The 20,623-nt window shown below is 42.6% G+C and overlaps 1 long non-coding RNA gene and 1 pseudogene across 1 annotated transcript; one reads left to right on the top strand and one right to left on the bottom strand.

Moving 5' to 3' along the window:
- The first annotated feature begins 2,691 nt into the window (after window positions 1-2,691).
- Window positions 2,692-3,770, top strand: LOC112936944 (uncharacterized). Its single transcript, XR_003239490.2, has 2 exons — window positions 2,692-2,737; window positions 2,882-3,770. It is a non-coding gene; the product is annotated as an uncharacterized lncRNA (long non-coding RNA).
- A 7,110-nt stretch (window positions 3,771-10,880) lies between these two features.
- On the bottom strand, window positions 10,881-14,068 carry LOC136354167 (uncharacterized; annotated as a pseudogene).
- Window positions 14,069-20,623: the final 6,555 nt, after the last annotated feature.

The following is a 20,623-nucleotide window of genomic DNA, read 5'->3' as shown; positions in this document are numbered from 1 at the left end:
AATTCTTCTCCTGTAAAAACGGACTCTCCGGAAACGTCGGAATCTAAATAGAAAGGAGCAAAATCACCAAAACAGCACATAAACAAGCATGAACAGTACATGTGGATATTTTTAACATGTAGATCTCAATTTTAGAAAAATTTAGAGACTTGAACCAACTAAATCTGAGCTAAGATGAATTAGTTATGAATTTTCAAAGATTAAATCGGATTAAATCATTTATTTAGATTTTAATTGAATTATGACGCAATAATGAATTATTTTTGAAAAGGAAAAGGTAATTATTGCGTCAGCGGCTAGGGTTCGCGGTGAACCGGGTGCACGGCGGCGGCTCACGAAAACGAACGACCGAGATCTTTCCATCCAAAACGAACGGCCGAGATCGACCGGTCCACGGCCGGACCACGGGAGACGATGACGATGACGTCAGCGGTGACGTCACCACCGGCGGCGGCTCGGGCGTGCATGCTCGCCGGCGAACGACGGCACGACAGCGCGAACGGAGAGCACCTACGGGTAGCGGACGGCACGGCAAACTCACCGGTGACCAAAGCGGCGGCGGAAGATCAACGGACGGCGACAGCGATGAGGAAGAAGCGGCGGCAACCTTCGGCTTGACGACGACGGCGGTGCTCCGATGGTCTACAGCAGCGATGGAGGGGCGGACGAGGACGGCGACGCGACGGCGACCACGACGGTGACTTTCCCGAGCGACGACGACAACGGGATCGGCGGCGGCGCATGGCTGGACGAACGGCGACGACGGCGGCGCTAGGCTACACGGGGCTAGGGCGCTACGGGCGGCGAGAGGCGAAGGCGGGGGTGGCGGCAGGTAGCGGCGGGCTTGGGGGTCCTTTTATAGGGGCAAGGAGGCGGCGGCGAAGGCCCACGGCGACCTGCGACGCGAAGGAATGTTTAGGGTTCGGAGGAGAGAGATCGATCCGAATCGAACTCGAATCCACGGATTTCCAAACGATTTAGCCGACGATTCCAAAAGAGAAAAGGTAGAGGAGATCTCGGGAAACATTTCCCCTCAATTGATTACACCGGAGAAGGAAAGGCGCGAGCGAATTTGGAAGGAGACGGCGGCGCGGCTCGGCTAGGGTTCCGGCCGGGCGACGGCGCGAGGAGGACGACGAGTCCGACAGGTGGGACCCACCTGTCAGCGGCCGAGGGCGCTCGCACGGGCAGCTGCGGGCTGACTGGGCCGACTGGGCCGACGGAGAGAGAGAGAGAAGGTTTTGGGCCGACTTTCGGCCCAAAGCCAAAAGAGGATTTTAAAAACCTTTTTCAATTTAAATTATTCAGGAAATGCAATTCCATTTATTAAAAATACTTCCTTAGCTCAAATAAATCCCAGAAAAATCTAGGAATTATAGAATTAAGCAAAGTATTTAATGAAATTTTATCTGGCCCCATTTTATATTGGAATTTATTATTTAAAATTAGATCTTCTTTTCTAGACTTTTAAAATAAATTCTAATAATTCCAATTAAACAACAATTTATATATTTAGGATTTTTAGGGTGTGACATATATCGACATAGAGATTATATATTATCAATATCTACAGCCGATTGAGTAGATTTAGTCCCTTCTTACTTATTTATATATGCCAATCGATTCAAACATGACATCGGCTAAAAGATAAATGATATGTCATCGGCAACTAGCCGATCGGCTATCATTTATGGATTTAACAATGGTTTCGTTGTCTTTATTTCTTGTTGATTGCAGGATCAAATCAACTGGCACTCTTACGAACCTAAAGGCAAGCTTTTGGACCTGCACTGGAGCTAAGCAGATCTCCCAGCCCTCGTGTTTTTACATCAACACTCTTTTGGCATGCCCAGTGGGACCGAGTTGCAACAACGTTCTCTCACGGAGGTCCCTCCCAAGACTAATAGCCCAAAGCCTAGTGGGTTTGAAGTTCATGAGGGAAACATTGTTCCCGTCACTACAGACAAATTAACACCGGAACAAAAGAAGGAGCTCGATCTGATGATGCAGCAAACACAACACCAGTTCTTGAATTCTTTCATGGAGACCCGTAAGGGAACAGTTGTTCAGAAGTATAAGGTAAAATTAGTTGCTGATGTTCCTGGAACAGGTTCTTCTAAGGATCGATGGAGAATTACAACAAGTTCCGGCTGCTACAGCTGAATCAGGTAGTAAAGGCATTCTAGAGGGCTCGGGAGATAAAGGTGACAGTTTTCAGGGGGTACAAGTTGAAGATCTTGGACCAGATGGCAATGTAGTACAACCACAGTTTAACAACTTCCAAGATCGGATTGACTACGCCGTGCAACATACTTTGATTAATCAATCTGGAGTGCTAGTCAATACCTTGTCAAACATGGTGAATTCATTGTGTAGTAGTAGTACTAATAATAATAATAATAATAATTATTATTATTATTATTATTATTATTATTATTATTTTGTGAACTTAAAAGTGTGAGAAAGATAGAGATAGAAAGAGAGTGGGGAGGGTTGTATATTTTAATGATCAAAGGGGATAGGATAAACATGTACCAGTGGATAGGATCGTAGGGACCAGTTAAAAAAAATGAGCAGATAAATGTCTAGGAGATGAAAGCTATCCATCACTCTCCTATCTGGGTAGGTGTCTCCTTAGACTTGAAGGAAGCTGCTGCTATAAAAGCCTCCCAAAGCCTAGGAATACTACTTGCACCATAGAAGCCAGCGTGAGCACAGGGCTGCACAGAGCAAGCAGGTAAGTGTATGGTTACATTTTAATAGTTTTCAGACCTAGCAAGAAGTAAGCTAGCTATATTAGCAAAATTTTCTTGTGGTACTAGTAGGCTGCTACACTTACCATATTTTTAGGGTGCTTTTCATGATCCTGTGTACTAAACAGGGGCAGAACCACCCATTAGGCGGGGTTGGGCGACCGGCCCAGCTATGGCCCACGTCGCCCCACCCCCCCTTGGGCCTCCAGATACCCAAAAACCGATCAGGCGCAGGTGCACCGAAGAAATCAACCAATCACGGAAATAGCGATGCATCGTATTCCAATCGGCGACCTGTTCATCTTCATTCTTTCTTTGCTAGTTCATGCCGCATCGCCACAAAGTCGTCATCGTCCCGTGCGTGCCGCCGCCGCCCTGTTTGCCTTAGCCCACCAGCCGCGCTTCCCATCCGGCCAGGCCAGCCCATTGTGGCGGCGTGCCTCCAGCCAGCCTGGAGCCGGAGGGAACCGGCTGGCGGGCAGCATGGAGCCTCTGCTAGCCACCACGCTGCACGCTGCAACCACCAACAAAGGAGGAGGAAGAACTGTTCCCCGCTTGCTGTTGCTGCTACGTTGCTTGGCGTCTTGGCCGCTAATGCACGTCTGTTTCTGATCTGTAGCAAGGAAGACAAGAGGAGAATAGAAGACAACTGTCAGGACATTTTTTATCGGTTCCAAAGAAGAGTAGGGAAGAAAAGGTGGAAATTCGTCTCGAATTGATGTTCCTTGTTGCAAGGGTAATTCAAAAGTAGTCCCTAATTAAATTGTTCTCAAAAACACAAAAGTTGTAGATAATTTTCTGTAGATATATAATATATTCTTTTATTTCTATTTTTATTCAATGTTTTAAATATTATAGTTGCAACTGTGAGGACAGTTTTTATCTAGCTTACAAAATATCAAGATTTGGAATTCTGGAATAAATATTGAGCAACTAGCATTGGTACCCATATCTAGCCACACGGTTGTTTGTAATTAGATTTTGAGGGTTATCTTACTCTTAGGTCTAGAGGGTTATGGGCACCACTAATGTGACACTAGTTTAACGACGATGCTAAAACAACCACATGACAAACTCGCTTAATTGATGCGTGGTCACTACTCATGTCATTTATGCCTTACTTGTTAATTGTAGAATTATATTATTTTTTTTACAATTGCATCATAATATAGTATGTGTTGCGTTCATATGTCTTTATCGTGTTAGTATTTTTCGCCCCATCTGTATTTTAGTCCTGGTTCCGCCAGTACTACTAAATGGAGCAGGAGGTAGATATATTAGTGTGAAAGGTTAATACTTGTTGTGGCTAGTACAGAGACTAGAAGTTACTAGCAAGCAGCTGTACTATATGCTATATGCGTGCATGCATGCAGTACTGCCCACTCGAATAGATGCATGCAAGCACCTACACACTACTCCATGTTGGTTTTCTTTCTCTAGTATAGTCACATCAACCAGCTATCTATGGTGCTAGTAGCTGATGTCAGTAGCTAATGTCCTGCATGACAAATATAGATATAAATTAATACCGAAGACCTGTATATTTGATTAGGTGGGACGCAGAGGAAGAACAACAGAAGACAAGGCAAGACTACGCCCGTCAACTATTTTACTTAATCACCTCTAACTGAATTTGTTTACCTACATTATATTGAGATGGTGTACTAATAATCTAACAATAAACATTATTAACACTCGAATAATGGATTGATGATTTTATCAGTGAGAATAATAACGTGATTATGATACTTAGCCTGAGACGGCCGATACCTGAAATCCGATACCTGAAATAACGATATCGGGTCAGCTGATATCAGTGTGAGATGATGAATGCCTCACACAAGTAGGGAATCCGGCGGCGTGATTCTCAGATGAGGGTATCACTAATTGGGGAAAAAATGGATTGAAGGAACGAGATTATGACGATTATTTTAATACCTCTCCAGTGTATTCTTAACTCATTTACTATGTTTAATGTCCTTTATTATTTATTGGCTGTTAATATCTATGGGTAGTAGTATTTTTCTTCTGTCTTTAAAAACATATATATATTGCTATATGTACTAATCTTGCTGAGTATGTATAACATACTCATATATTATTATTACTATTTGATGTGCGCAGAAACTAGTCAAGATGAGATGTCAGAGGGGAATGATGACATGCAGAACTAGTGGGGAGTGTGGTCTACTTAGTCTTTAGAGATATCCAGAGGACATACTTGCATGCTAGGTATAGGGTTTCGTCCTGGTGACAATAAGTTGGTCAGTGAACCAACCGATGTAATATGCAGTAAAGCTGGTGGAAAAAAAGTAATAATAATAAACGGAACCACTGTTGTAGATGTCCAAGCTTCAGTTGTGATGGTTAGACATTGCATCTTGCCTTGCATCCTTATGGACATATATAAATATTAGTATATATGCGTATAAGGATATGACAGACTGTCACGGAATATATATATATATATATATATATATATATATATATATATATTTATTTATTTATTTGGGGTCGTGACACATTGGTTGATGGTTCAATGGCTGAGTATCAGGTTACAGGACCAGTATATTTACCAAGGGGTGTTTTCCCAAATTATCGGCCCCTGATCACAAATAATCAGCCGAATGTTTCCAGTGTACCACCAGCTTAGCCGACAGCACCAGTATCAGCTCCTGCACCTGCTGCACCATCATCGGCATCAAGGCAACTGACCAATCCTCGCTTGTTGACTAGAGAGCAACCACAACATGCTGGACAAAATGTCAATGATGACTCAGGAACAGGTTGCTATGATGATGATGATGACTCCGAAGTAGCAGCAGCCGAATGGGTTAGGAGCAAAAAGGTTGTGCCATGCCCATGGGTGAAGAGTTCTGGAAAAAAAGAAAGGTTTGATTTTGATATCACCAAAGCTGACAAGATCTTCGATTTGTTACTTCGGGAGAAGCAAATTCAACTTCCTGCTGGTCATATTATACCATCGGCTGAGGAACTAGGCAAAAGGAGGTATTGCAAATGGCATAACTCTGGTTCTCATTCTACTAATGACTGCAAAGTTTTTAGACAGCAAATCCAGGTGGCCATTGAAGGTGGAAAGATTAAATTTGATGACTCAAAGAAGCCGATGAAGGTCGATGGTAACCCTTTCCTGGTCAATATGGTACATACAGCAGGTAGAACAGCCGATGGAAGCAGGACTAAAAGTTTTTAGATGAATTCGGCTAGAATTATTAACAAGTATTAGAGGAAATATGACAAGCAGCAACAAGGGAGGTATTATGAAGAAGATGATGGAGGTTTTGATCCTCATTAGGACTGTGAGTTTTTCAGATTTTGCTGGAAAGAAGGTATGAGGCTGCCATCTATCGAAGATTGTCCTGAATGCAGTGACATTGCAGAATGTTCAAGCCGATCTCACAATAGAAGCAATCGGTTGAGGCAGACAAGAGTTCCTATTCATCAAAGATTGGACCCAGTAAATCAAGATCATGATCAAGATGTTGAGGAGGGCAGAAAAACTCAATGGTGTCCTTCTGGTATTTTTACAAAGAATCAGAAGAGAATGGTTCAAAGATTGAGGAACAGAGAACGTTTTCGTGAAGTGGAGCAAGAGATTAATCATCGGCTGAAGAAGACAAAGCCGAGGCAAGAGTGGCGTGTCAATTACCAAGCTGCTATAGCCGATGATGCCAAAGCCGATGAAGCAAAAAATGTTGGCTAAGGGGAAGAGTGTTGTGACCGCATTGGTTAACATGGTTTTCATGTTGCCTGCGGAATTCAGAGCTAAACAAGCTGATGTTGATGAAGTTGAGGAAGCTTCGGCTAGGTTGGTTTTGTCACCAGAGCAAGCGGTTTTTGAGAAGCTAGAAGGGACAGAGAATCGGCATCTTAAGCCATTGTACATTAACGGCTATGTCAATGGGAAGCCGATGTCCAAGATGATGGTTGATGGTGGGGCTGCCGTGAATTTGATGCCATATGCTATATTCAGAAAGCTGGGTAGAAATACTGAAGATCTCATCAAGACAAACATGGTTCTCAAAGATTTTGGTGGCAATTCATCGGAAACAAAAGGAGTTTTAAATGTGGAGCTGACAGTCGGTAGTAAAACCGTCCCTACAACATTCTTTCTCATCGGTGGAAAGGGTTCCTATAGCTTGTTGCTTGGAAGAGATTGATTTCATGCCAACTGTTGTATTCCGCTGACCATGCATCAATGCTTGATTCAATGGCAAGGCGACAAGATTGAAATTGTGCCAGCCGACAGGTCAGATAACGTTGCCAGTGCCGATTTAGCTCTTTGGGAGATGGACAGTATTGATTGCTTGTCTGGAAAAGTTTGGGATGGAGATTTTCTAAAAGTGTTCGATTATGATATACAGCCGATTGAAGATGGAGAGCCAAATTATTATTTTGAGGGCGTCGTGGAGGGTTCAAACATTTACACCAACAACACAGTAGATGATCTCGATGACAAGCAGGGACAGGGGTTCATGTCGGCCGATGATTTGGAGGAAGTTGATATAGGTCCGAGTGATAGACCAAGGCCGACATTTATCAGTAAGAATTTATCTCCAGAATTTAGAACCAAGTTGATAGAGCTTTTAAAAGAATATAGAGATTGCTTTCCTTGGGAGTATTATGAGATGCCAGGACTCAGCCGATCGATTGTTGAACATCGGCTACCTATCAAACCGGGGGTTAGACCATACCAGCAGCCGCCGAGAAGATGCAAAGCCGATATGATCGAACCCGTTAAGGCTGAGGTTAAACATTTGTATGATGCTGGTTTTATTCGTCCTTGCCGATATGCTGAGTGGGTTTCCAACATAGTTCCAATTATCAAGAAAAATGGCAAAGTTAGGGTGTGCATTGATTTTCGAGACTTAAACAAGGCTACACCAAAGGATGAGTACCCAATGCCAGTTGCCGATCAATTGGTTGATGCTGCTTCAGGGCATAAGATATTGAGTTTTGTGGATGGTAATGCTGGTTCTAATCAGATCTTTATGACAGAAGAAGACATTCATAAGACCGCTTTTAGATGTCTTGGTGCAATCAGCTTGTTTGAGTGGGTTGTGATGACTTTCAGCTTGAAAAGCGCTGGAGCTACATATCAACGGGCTATGAACTACATATATCATGATCTAATCGGCTGGCTGGTTGAAGTCTATATTGATGATGTAGTTGTTAAGTCAAAGGAAATAGAGGACCACATAGCCAATTTGAGGAAGGTTTTTGAGAGAACTAGGAAGTATGGCCTGAAGATGAATCCGACAAAGTGTGCTTTTGGCGTATCGGCTAGCCAATTTTTAGGATTTCTTGTTCATGAAAGGGGGATTGAGATAACTCAGAGGAGTGTTAATGCGATCAGAAAGATTCAACCTCCGGAGGACAAGACAGAATTGCAGGAGATGATCGGCAAGATAAATTTTGTTAGAAGGTTTATCTCTAATTTGTCTGGAGGATTAGAACCTTTTTCACCGCTGTTGAGATTGAAAGCCGATCAGAAATTTACTTGGGGGGCAGAATAGCAGAAGGCCTTGGATAATATTAAAGAATATCTTAGCTCTCCTCCAGTTTTGATTCCTCCACAAAAAGGGATACCTTTTAGGTTATATCTATTGGCCGGTGAGAAGTCAATCGGCTTGGTCTTGATTCAGGAGCTCGAGGGAAAAGAAAGAGTTGTGTTCTATTTGAGTCGTCGGCTTTTGGATGCAGAGACAAGGTATTCTCCTGAGGAAAAGTTGTGTTTGTGCTTTTATTTTTCTTGTACAAGGTTAAGGCATTATCTATTATCCAATGAATGCACTGTAATATGCAAAGCCGATGTGGTCAAGTACATGTTATCAGCTCCGATTTTGAAAGGAAGGATTGGAAAGTGGATATTTACTTTGACAGAATTTGATCTTCGGTATGAGTCACCGAAGGCGATTAAGGGGCAAGCTATAGCCGATTTTATTGTTGATCATCGTGATGACTCAATCGGCTCGGTTGAGATTGTGCCCTGGACTTTGTTTTTTGATGGGTCAGTATGCACTCATGGTTGTGGTATCGGCCTGGTTATAATTTCTCCTCGGGGGACAAGTTTTGAGTTTGCATATACTATCAAGCCCTATGCAACTAATAATCAGGCTGAGTATGAAGCGGTTCTCAAAGGGTTGCAATTACTTAAGGAAGTTGAAGCCGATGTTGTTGGGATTATGGGTGATTCATTGCCGGTGATTAGTCAATTGGCAGGGGAATATGAGTGCAAGAATGATACATTGATGGTTTATAATTAGAAGTGCCGGGAGTTGATGAAAAGATTTTGGTTGGTAACTTTTAAGCATGTATCTCGAGAGCAAAATATTGATGCTAATGACTTGGCTCAAGGGGCATCGGGTTACAAGCCGCTGATGAAGGATGTCACAATAGAAATTGCCACGATAACAGTCGATGATTGGAGGTGCGATGTGCATCATTATTTGCAGAATCCAACTCAATTGGCTTCTCGGAAGTTGCGCTATAAGGCTTTGAAGTATACCTTGTTGGATGATGAGCTATATTATCGGAAAATTGATGGGGTGTTGCTTAAATGTTTAAGTGTTGATCAAGCTAAGGTTGCAATAGGCGAGGTACATGAAGGAATTTGTGGAACTCACCAATCGGCTCATAAGATGAAGTGGTTGCTTCGGCGGGCAGGATATTTTTGGCCGACAATGTTGGAAGATTGTTTCAAATATTACAAAGGATGTCAATATTGTCAAAAGTTTGGAGCAATTCAAAGAGCACCCGCATCGGCTATGAATCCTATCATCAAGTCGAGGTCATTTAGAGGTTGGGGAATTGATATGATCGGTATGATTAATCCACCATCGACAAAAGGACATAAGTTTATATTGGTGACAACCGATTATTTTACCAAGTGGGTAGAAGCGATTCCTTTGAAGAAAGTTGATTCTGTGCATGCTATTCGATTTGTTCAAGAGCATATTATTTATCGCTTTGGTATTCCTCAAACCATTACAACCGATCAAGGCTCGATCTTTGTGTTCGATGAGTTTGTTCAGTTTGCCGATAGCATGGGTATCAAATTGTTGAATTCTTCACCATATTATGCACAAGCTAATGGGCAAGCCGAGGCGTCTAACAAGAGTTTGATCAAATTTATTAAGAGAAAGATTTCTGATTATCCTCGGCAATGGCATACTAGATTGGTCGAAGCATTGTGGTCCTATCAGATGGCTTGTCATGGTTCGATTCAAGTTCCTCCTTATAAACTTGTTTATGGACATGAGGCAGTTTTACCATGGGAAGTTCAAATTGGCTCAAGGAGGATAGAGTTACAAAATGAGTTAACAGCCGATGAATATTACAATCTCATGGTCGATGAGAGGGAAGACTTGGTTCAATCGAGATTGAGAGCCCTTGCAAAAGTCACCAAAGATAAGGAGAGAATTACTCGGCATTACAACGAAAAGGTGGTACCAAAGTCCTTTTCGGAAGGTGACCTTGTGTGGAAATTGATTTTGCCGACAGGGACTCAAGATAACAAATTTTGCAAGTGGTCGCCGAATTGGGAAGGACCGTTTCAAATCTATAAGTTTGTATCCAAAGGGGCTTATATGTTGCAAGGACTTGATGGTGAAGTTTATGGACGAGCACTCAATGGCAAATACTTGAAGAAATATTACCCAAGTGTTTGGATTAATAGATGATCAGCTGGTGTTGCCGATACATGATAGCCGATATGTTTACATCGCCTTGAGATGGCCGATATGGTTATATCGCCCTTAGTTGTTTTTTTATTATAATCGGTTGCGTTTTGCCGATATACAATGGCCAATATGGTTATATCACCCTTAGTTGTTTTTATATTGTAATCGGTTGTGTTTTGCCGATATACAATGGCCGATATGGTTATATCGCCCTTAGTTCAATTTATAATTTTATTAATGCCTTCGTCATTGTAAAATTAGGGGGGCACATATATGTAAAAGTTGCAAAGCAAAAGTTGCAAATTTTTTTAGCAAAAACGAGAGGTTATATTAATCGGCACATCAGTTCAGCAACAAAAGCAACAAATGAAGTACCATAATTTCTTAGCCGAATACAAATTTTTTTCTAAATCCTATTACATAGTCACTGAGATAAGTATCGCTGGATAGCCGATACAGCCTGTTGTCTGATTTGTTCTATTTCTTCAATTGCTTGGGCATCTTGTGCATCGGTTCCAGGGGCGACTTTTAAGGACTTAGTCATATCGGCAACATTCCTAATGGCCGATTTCAGCCTAGACTTTTGTTCTTCAATAGCACTTGGAAGATCGGGTAGCTTCTGCTTTTCAAGATCCAATTCGGCATTGCATTCTTTGAGTTGAGCTATGAGATCAATTTTGCGGGCTTCAAGCCGATCTATGTTCGACTGAATCGGCCCAATAGAGAGTTGATCGAGCTTGGCTTTCTCTTCATGCACGAGTTGCCGATTGGCTTGGATGGTAGCTTCAATGACTTTCCGCTCCCGCCGATCGGCTATCCGTTGCTGAGCCTTCTCTAGCTTGAATTGATGTTGCTCGAGGTATATAGCTGGAGTAATGATGTTCGCTAGATCTTCCGGGATTAAGGCTTGGATTTCAGCAAATCGTGCCCAGATTGAACCACAATCCGCCACTAAGCTGTCTAATGATGACCCTAGCCGAAGGTATATGTCTTCAAGTGTTTTCTTAACAGTTTCATCCAGGGGGGCTAGGGCCGTGCTTGTGGTTTCTTCTTCTGCTTCCTTATCAAAGTAATCCTTGATGTCAAAAGAGAACAAATCAGCTAAGGCTTGTAAGAAGAAATTTGAAGACAATTGATTATCAAGATGAGTTATTCAGCCGATTTGAGATTTTTATAGACAAGACTTACTGGGATGGCAGGAGCGGCTGGTTGTTCCTCTTCCTCGATATTATGGCTTCCTGCAGCCGATGGAGTTCGGTCACTTGACATTTGCTGCACAGGAGATGAAGGAGGAGGAGGATGCTGAAAATTCAAATGTTAGTCCGCATGGGTTATGATTAAAAATCCTGTTATAAAAGAAATATTACCGGTGGAGCTGGTTTAGATGCTGCTGCTGCCAATTTCTTCTTCACGACAGTTTTCTTTTTCTGCAAAGTACAAGATTTATAAATGATCGGCTATGAGTAAAATAATTGCAAAAGAGAATCAAGGAGAGATGTTTACGCTTGAGAAGTGGTGCAGAAGGAGTTGGAGGAGTTCGTTTGGGTGAAGCCGATGGAGTTTTTCTTGTATCACTTGCTTCGGCTGCGGCCTGGTCAACATCCTCTTCAGTCTCTTCTTCATCCAAAGCTTGCTCGATGGATGGATCTAAGGCAGGCAAGTCATCGGCTGGCTTAGGCTTATTCTTCTTGGTCTTCTTCTTGGGAGCCAGAGCTGATGGATCGAGTGCTAGTTCCTTGGTCTTTCTCTTCCTGCCAACATCGGCCGGTTCTCTCATCTGCCCTTGAAGCAGACTTGAGGTCTTGAGGGCATGGTAGCCGATGATAGGAGGAGTTAATCCGCCACCGTTTGGCAAAAGGCCCGGAGCATATTCTATGTCTTTGCCACTGTTGCTCTTGTATGGAGGAGAGGATTATGTTGTCTGCAAGGTAAAGAGAAAAGTTAGTCACGATTCAAATCGGCTAACTGAATTGATAAGAGTGAAGATGTACCTGAGGAATGACATCTGGGAATAAGTCTGTCATATACATAGAAGCCGATTGATGGAATATATGTTGCTTCCATTCTCCCCACCATCGGTCAATGTTTCTGCTCCTGAATTTTGCCAACTCTATGTTTTCGATACTGCGCAAAGGAGGTCATGGGATGCTGAGTAGCCGATCCATCATCAGGGTTAATGAAACCTCTCCTCGGCATTGGATTTTATCGGCAAAGAACAAGCCGATTGGTAGTTGTCCCATTCCAAATTGCCTGGCTGAGCTCATCGGATCGTAGAATTCATAGGACACTTGTATATTTCTTCCTTGGTGGATGCCACTAGGAAGGATGCATGGGCTAATGGCCGCTGAGAAGACTTCTCTTGATTTTTGATACTTTTCAGAGTTGAGGTCTTCAAATCTAAAGTCTCCTGGGAGATCGAAGTTTATTGAGTCCTCGTATGGGAACAGACTCGAGCATCTCTTTGGAAACCCTCATAGAAACGGCAGAACCAGTCTTTGAGTAGTTCGGCCGATAACTTTGCTCCAGCATCGGCTAGTGTAGAGGCATACTCCCCATAGGACATACATCTGCGATGGGTGCGCTCTTCTCCATCATCATCTGTGATCGGCTCTAATCTCGGAAATTCAGCTTCTGTTACGGCTGGCCGATTGACAGCTTTCATGGCTACCAAGTTTAGCCAAGTTTGCAGCAACCACCATGGCCTGCCTGCGCTAACGACTAAGCCGACAGCAATCTTAGTCGATGCGTTGTTTAACATTTGGTACAAATAGTCGAGAAGGATTTTGCCCAAAGGGAATTGCCTCTTTGTCTCAAGGGCTTTGGCTAAGAACTGCCAGTTGGTGGTAGGGCCACAACTTGATCCACAAAAAAGGAATTTCTCAAGCCACATTAGCAGGAAGGCCACATGTTCTCGGGAAGTGACAGGTCCTTTGCCCATATATGCTGCCACATAACCAGACCAGCCACCTATGCTCTTAGTTCTGAAGTCAAACTGGTTTTTGGTGTTCAAACTCATGGGGTTAGCTGAAGAGGTCACATCCAAACCGGTGATCATGGTAATGTCAAGCAAGGTGGGGGTCATCGGCCTTTGGTTGAATAGGAAGGCATTGATGGTGTTGGACCAGAAATAGGTGGCAGCTGCCATCAAGGGTTCATCTTTAGCCGAATTTGCTATGGTGAGGTCGAGCGCCTGGCTAATTCCGAGTTCATCGCAGTGAACTTGCTTGCTAGCCGATACACGCTTATACCACACGGCCCAGCTTTTCTCAGGGGTGGTTTTCTCAAGAGATGGCCAAGACGTGAAGGTGTTTTTCCAGTGGCTTAGATTAGGGTTGGCTAATCTAAAGTGGATTCTATTGGTTTCGACGATGATGAATTCAGTAGGATCAAGATTGCCGATTGGACCAAGAAAATAGTGATTCTCAGGCGACAAACTTGGAATTGCTACCAGATTGGACAAGTGTTACAGATATAAACAAGAACAGAGAAGAAGAAAACAAGATGAGGCAAGAGAAAACCAATATGCTGCGAAAGAAGAGGATCTAGCCGATGGGTACTTACCTCTGCGTATTCGGCCGATGGCACGACGAATGGCCTAGCGGAGGGCGACATCTCTGCGGGCAGAAGATTTGGCCGGAGGGGAAGTCGCCCTGAAATCGCCTTGCACCGAGGGGATCGCCGGAGAGAGAGAGAGAGAGGACAGAGTTGGCTTAAGCGGTGAAAACGGAACTAACAGTGTGAAATTTCTCGGGGATGACAGTTAGTATTTAAAGCGTGGCGGTAATGGTCGGAAAAATGGCAAGTGTGATATTCTCTCGGAGACATAGATAAAGCAAATTCGAAACATTATCAAATATTCTGGACTTGGGGGGCATGTGTTAACAACCAAATTTGGTAATCTGAGTATCGGAGATGGTGATAAAGTCGAAGCGGAATCCGAGATGGAGATCGTTCCGCAAACAGAGCAAGAATCGGCTAAAGTCCGACTAGTCTACGACCAGGATCGGCGGAGTCTGAGTTTGACAAGGTTAGCCGATTGAGCCGAATCCGACAATATGACATAGCATATGTTGTCGGGTTGAGTTAATGTGCTTCATGAGGATTGCCATGCACGAATAGAGTCCTGAGAAGGCAATTGTATCTATTAATTAGGATATTTCATGTAATTTCCTTAGAGATATGTTTGGGCAAGAGTCTGCCGCAAAGACTTGTGGTATCTTAGAGTTTGTTAGAGATAAGAGTCATGTCCAACACGGACATATTTTGTTAATTTCGGGTATAAATAGACCCCGAGCCTCATGTAATCAATCTAACACACGTTCAATACAATCTTGGAGCATCGCCATCCTTTTACTTTCGTTTTGTTTCGATGAGTTCTTGCATTCGGGTTGAGCTGCATCGGTTTCGATCTTCAACTAGAGGTAAAACTTGTTATGGCGGCTTGCGTTCTTGGGATTAGTGCTTCCATCTTTATGATACTCTAATCTTGTTTATGTAATTCGTAGAGTTATCATATATTCTGTATAATCTTCGACAATGTCGTTATCTAACCTTCAATCGGCTAACATCTATCATTGGAAGGCAGCCGATTAGGTTAAATATCTATGTTGGCTTAGATTGTATAGGATATCCACCACTCTATGAAACATCCAACGGCTTGATTGTCTAGATTTTGTTCTTCTTTTCATACTTATAGCTGCATCAGTTGAGTTTGACCTTATAAGTCGTGATTAGAATTTCAATCTCTAGCCTGCTTTTGGTTGTCGATTAGGGTAGTATCGGGGTTTCAGCCGATCTTACCTAATTTAGCCCTATTATCTCATGCGCTTAATTGACATGCTAGATCTACCCTTTATATTAAGATCTTATTACAACAAAGTATATTAGGCTTCTGTTTGATATATTTTACTTGCTTTAATATCTTAATATAGAGTGGTATCGGAGTATTAGTCGATACGTGCTAGATCTATCTGATAGGCAATGCTATAAACATCTATAATCTTGTTGTGAATATATACTTCGATCTAAGTGATTTATATTGTCTCGGCATGGCGTCCGATCTATCCCAATCACTTGACTTAAGTATATACCGACATAGAGATAATATATTGTCAATATCTATAGCCGATCGAGTAGATTTAGTCTCTTCTTACTTGTTTATATCTACCGATCGATTCAAACATGACATCGGCTCAGAGATAAATGATGTCATCGGTAACTAGCCGATCGGCTATCCTTTATGGATTTAACCACGGTTTCTTTGTCTTTATTTCTTGTTGATTGCAGGATCAAATCAACTGGCATGCTCACGAACCTAAAGGAAAGCATTTGGACCTGCACTGGAGTTAAGCAAATCTCTCAGGCCTCGGGTTTTTACATCAACAACCACCCATACCGACCAAGAAACTAGAGCAGCCAGCTCAGAAGAAGCCGTGGAGGGAGAAACCAAAGAGGCCCGCTCCATCACCTCCGGAGACGGGTAGAAAATCCGCAAATTGAACTGGATGGAGGTACAATCTTGCACGTCGGACTTTAAATGACGCGACCTTCGGCAACAGAAAAATTGGTATGTATCCGCATATTTGCTTTCAACAATTTGAATTTTTGCATCATCACATGTTTGAATTTCAAAGTTGCATTTAGGATTTTTGAATTTTGAGGAAATTCTTCAATTGAATTTTTTTAGAGCAAACCAAAATAAAAATTTCAACGAAAATTCGCTATGCCACGACCACATTGACTGTTGGAACCCAACGGCCGAAAGTGGGGCCGACTGGGCCCACCATGGGTTTGGCCGAACCGGCCAGGCAATGGTTCCCTGCCACTTTTGGCAGGGTAACGGCTAGTGCGTCCCACATGTCATTTCTGACCATTGTGGGTACCCTATAAAAGACAGCCGGCCGAGAGAGGGAATTCCACCCCATTTCAACACATTTTCATTCCCTCTCCAAAGTTTGCTCTCAAGTTCATTCAAGCTTTGATAGTTTCCCTGAAATTCAAAACACTTAGTTGCATATATACAAGTTGCTTTGGTGAAACTAACCGGCGGGTTAAATTCTTGTCATTGCTAACTCCTGCCGAGTTAGTCCGATCTTGCTCCATTGTGCAGAATGAGGAGGCGACTGTCTCGTCTGTTCAAGGGGTCCGGCTCTTCATCAAGTCATCATGACGAGTCTAGTACTCATTCATCAGCAGATGTCTTGATGGAAGACGCCGAAGCTCCGCGACGACTTCTGAACGACACCGAACTCAACCTTGTCAGTGATCGGGAGAGACAAGCCTACTACATGCTGAGCGACCGGGAGTATGCTCACACGCGAGAATACTCTCCGGAGAATGCTCACACGTGACAAGTACACTTCTTGGTTTTCACGATTCCTGTAAAATCGATCTCTAGAAAGGAATTTCTGGGTTCGAGAAAAATAGGTTTTGGGAAGACATTTTTGGTGCTCCAATTTGCAAGAAACCTATAACGAATGATATCCATAATCCTACACTTAGGCTCATGCACAAATGAATTGCTATGACTATGTTTCCTAGAGGTGATCTGAGGCCCATTAGGGGAGATGAATTGATTATGAATTTTGCCATGGTTAGAAAGTATAAGTTCTCTGCTCCTATTGAGTGCACTTCTCTGATTACTCGGATAGCAAAAGGGCTAGGGGTCGTTAGCGACCAAATTGCTTTTATCTCAGCCGCTCGTCCGTGTATTGATGAGGCTTATCTAGTGCAAGGGCATATTCTGAAACATGGAGTAGACAGATCTTTGATTTACTTTTTCCCCGGTTGTACAAATGAAATCCTATTGCCAAATGCGGGGTATCATTTGTACAACTGTCGTGAACTAACCATTCCCCTGCAGACCATAGAAGAATCTCGTACAGGTGGAGCATACAGGGAAACGCGCAACATGACAAGAAATGAACGAGAAAGTTCATCATCCTCAACACCCGTGCAGCTGTATGAGGCAGGTTGGGAGCCAACTGGGGACGCACCCGGATGGACCCAAGCTCCACACCACAACATCGTAGTCTCAACCCGGGCGAGTGCCAGTGAGGATCGGTGGCGTGCGCCTCATGACATCCAATGGGGGGACAACCAACCTTCCAGATCAAGTGGTGTGCCTCCATCTCCAAGTGAATGGCGCTCAAGTTCCTCTCATTGGGACTTGGGTGAAATCACTAGGAGAATGGACACCCCTGATATTCAGACGGGAGAGATCCAGTACAACCTCACGGAACACATATCTCAAACGCAAGAATGGCAACAATCTGCTGATGCGCAGTTCACCAACCTCAACAACATGATGCAGCAATAGCACGATGACCTTCAAGCGTACTTCCGTTTTCAGGGGTTCAATCCTTATCAAGGACCCTGAGCGAAAGCCTAGCTTGGGGGAGAGATGAGATATCTCTCCCCCCCCCCATTGAGATAACTTGTATCACATTGCATATTTCCCTTTTCAATTGCATATTTGCTTTCTAATTGCATCTTATAAAAATGAAGACAACATAAAAATTTGCAAAATAGAAAATACCAAAAAGATAGGATAGGTTTGAGTCATGCTAGGTAAGACAAGCTAGTTCTCTTTGTTGAAATGATGAATCTCTGTTTTATATCTCTGATATATGGGTTTTTGGTAAGTGCTCTCTCAAAGGTCAAATATAAGTAGCCAACAATTATCTGTGAACCTGAGGTAAATGAGCTGCACCTGCTGATCTAAGTCTAAGTTGTTGCGAGATATGTGATAGTAAATATGAGTTGCTATGATCCTAATACTAGTTTGACTTGAATTCCGGATGTTTTGTTTTTCAAAATGATAAATTGAGAGTTCCTCATTTGAAATAAATTCCTACTAGAGCTAAAAATGTGCTATCATGATTAAACCATATAAACTTTGGTTACTTGCCATTCCATTGAACTCTGTCAAACTCATATTTTTTGCACCATATACCACACACATTTTTTCGCACGATCTTGATCTGGAGTATGTTTAGTTATCTGCTTTAGTCTAAGTTTTTGACTTAGTAATAAATGTAAATGCAAGTATGCCATGTTTGATCCCTATCGAGCTCCACATATCAAACCTTGGAGTAGGAATCAAAAAGGCAAATTGGTGAGGAATTCATTTTGATGCACTTAGAGAGACTGAGTGAATCATTTGAGAAACTTGGCTTTCTTTTACAAAATCATTTGAAAACTTCTGGAATAAGAGTTGAATAAAGATTGGGTGATTGGTGCTCTAATTATTGTTCTGTCTTTCAACTGCTCAAGGCAAGGAAAAGCAGTGTCTCGTGGGAATCAGGGGTAAGGGTAAGCCACCGTGCCAAAGATTATTTAAGCTAAGAGAGAGTACATATACCTTGCACCTGTATCTTTGAGATATGCAGCATAGTAGCAACTCCTAATCAACAACCAAGTCCTTGTTTCCTTTCGTCCTTCAGTCGGGGCGAGCAAAGGTTCAAGCTTGGGGGGTTTTGTTGACGGTCATTATCGATCAGTTTCGACCGTCAATATTACCAAAATAAAAGAGAACTAGTGATGCTTGCAATGCATAAATATGTTAGAATAATAATATTCCACTAGTATTAGGTCTACTAACCTTTTGCAGAGAATAACAATAAAGTGGAGGAGAATCGACATCAACTCAGACGATAAATCAATCGGACGATGTCGAGAACCAGACTTATGTATGAATGAGCCAAGAACTCAGAATTGGCACGACAAACTAGGCCAAAATTTACAAGTCTGCGGAGAAGAACAACAGAGGAGGCCGCCAGCCATACCATGGGCTGGTTGGGCCGGCTGTTGGTATTTCTTAGCAACACTACTGGAAATATAATTCCCGACAGTAGCACTAGAAATATTCCTGGTATATTATGGTTACATATGTGATCCTCAAGCGCACGGATATACCATTGTAGCATTTCACTCGGGAGTATTCCAAGGTATCGGATTTATTTTATCCCAAGGGAAGATATGATAAGAGAGTACTATGCTAATAGTTTATATATTAGTTATATACATCAAAGTCTATGCAGGGGTTAATTCAGTTCAAAGGGTAGGGTGACACACAGAAGAAAGAACTAAGAACTACTCTTTCTAAAATATAGTCTAAGCTAAGTGGAGAAAGAATAAGAAAAGTATCATTCCTGTACTTCTAGTATACATACATCTTTAGTCTATACTTGCTAGTATACAGTCATGCAACCAATACCCCGTACCCAATGTCCTAGTGTTTCGAGAAGCCACCCCTAACTGCCGAGTTCCTTACGACAGCCTGTCATGACCATACAATTGTTGCTAAATATGGAGGAATACCCTCCCTAGGGAATTAACTTAGGATTATATACCGGCGCGGAGGAATACCTGTACTGAGCTGTCACCATCAGCGGCCCACCTCTCATCCGCAATATATAACCCCAATTATTGGTATCTAATAATCTAAGCACCACGCTTACATTACTAAATACTACTCTACATCCTTGCAACCAACATAGAGCAACCGAATAATCGGACACTAAACCCACACCAATACACCTATCTGGAAAGCTAGTTATGCGACTATATTGATTCAAGTATAAAGTAAAGTCGGTACTCAAGTAATATGAATGGAATAAAATACCGAACTTGTATAAAGAAGAATATTCTATTAATTCATTAAGTCTTACAAAAGAAGAAAGCAAAGCTATTAAAGCCATACCCGGAATCTCCTGAAGACTCGAGGACTATGAAGACTATTCTATTTCCTACTCCACTAGCACTAGAACTACTAAACAAAACTTGTGTGTGGGAATGAATGAGAGGAGGGGTATTTATAGCCATGAGGTGCCTTGGGAGTGTGGAGATGCTCCAAGCATCCTAGGAGCATCTTTGCTCTCCTCTTGACATGTGGCATGATGAAGCATCGAAAGAGCATATTTCACCTCCTTGTGCCATGTGTCCATGCTTATGACGGTTTCTACCGGTAGAATTGCTCCCAACCGTCATTGCATACCTATAGATAACTGCCGGTGGAAAATAGGTTGGATTGGGCCAACTGGTGGTTCGGCCGAACCCTGGCCAGGCCCAATGAGCCCACAATTCGGCAGGTGGATTCCTCGTTTGCCCCTTAACTTAGGACAGGAAATTTTGGGCTTATTTGATCATGTCATATCTGAGTTCTCA

This window comes from Oryza sativa, chromosome 11 (assembly GCF_034140825.1).
Source record: "Oryza sativa Japonica Group chromosome 11, ASM3414082v1".
NCBI classification, from domain to species: domain Eukaryota; kingdom Viridiplantae; phylum Streptophyta; class Magnoliopsida; order Poales; family Poaceae; genus Oryza; species Oryza sativa.
Note: the sequence above shows the minus strand (reverse complement) of the source record. Positions and strands in the feature narration are given on the sequence as shown.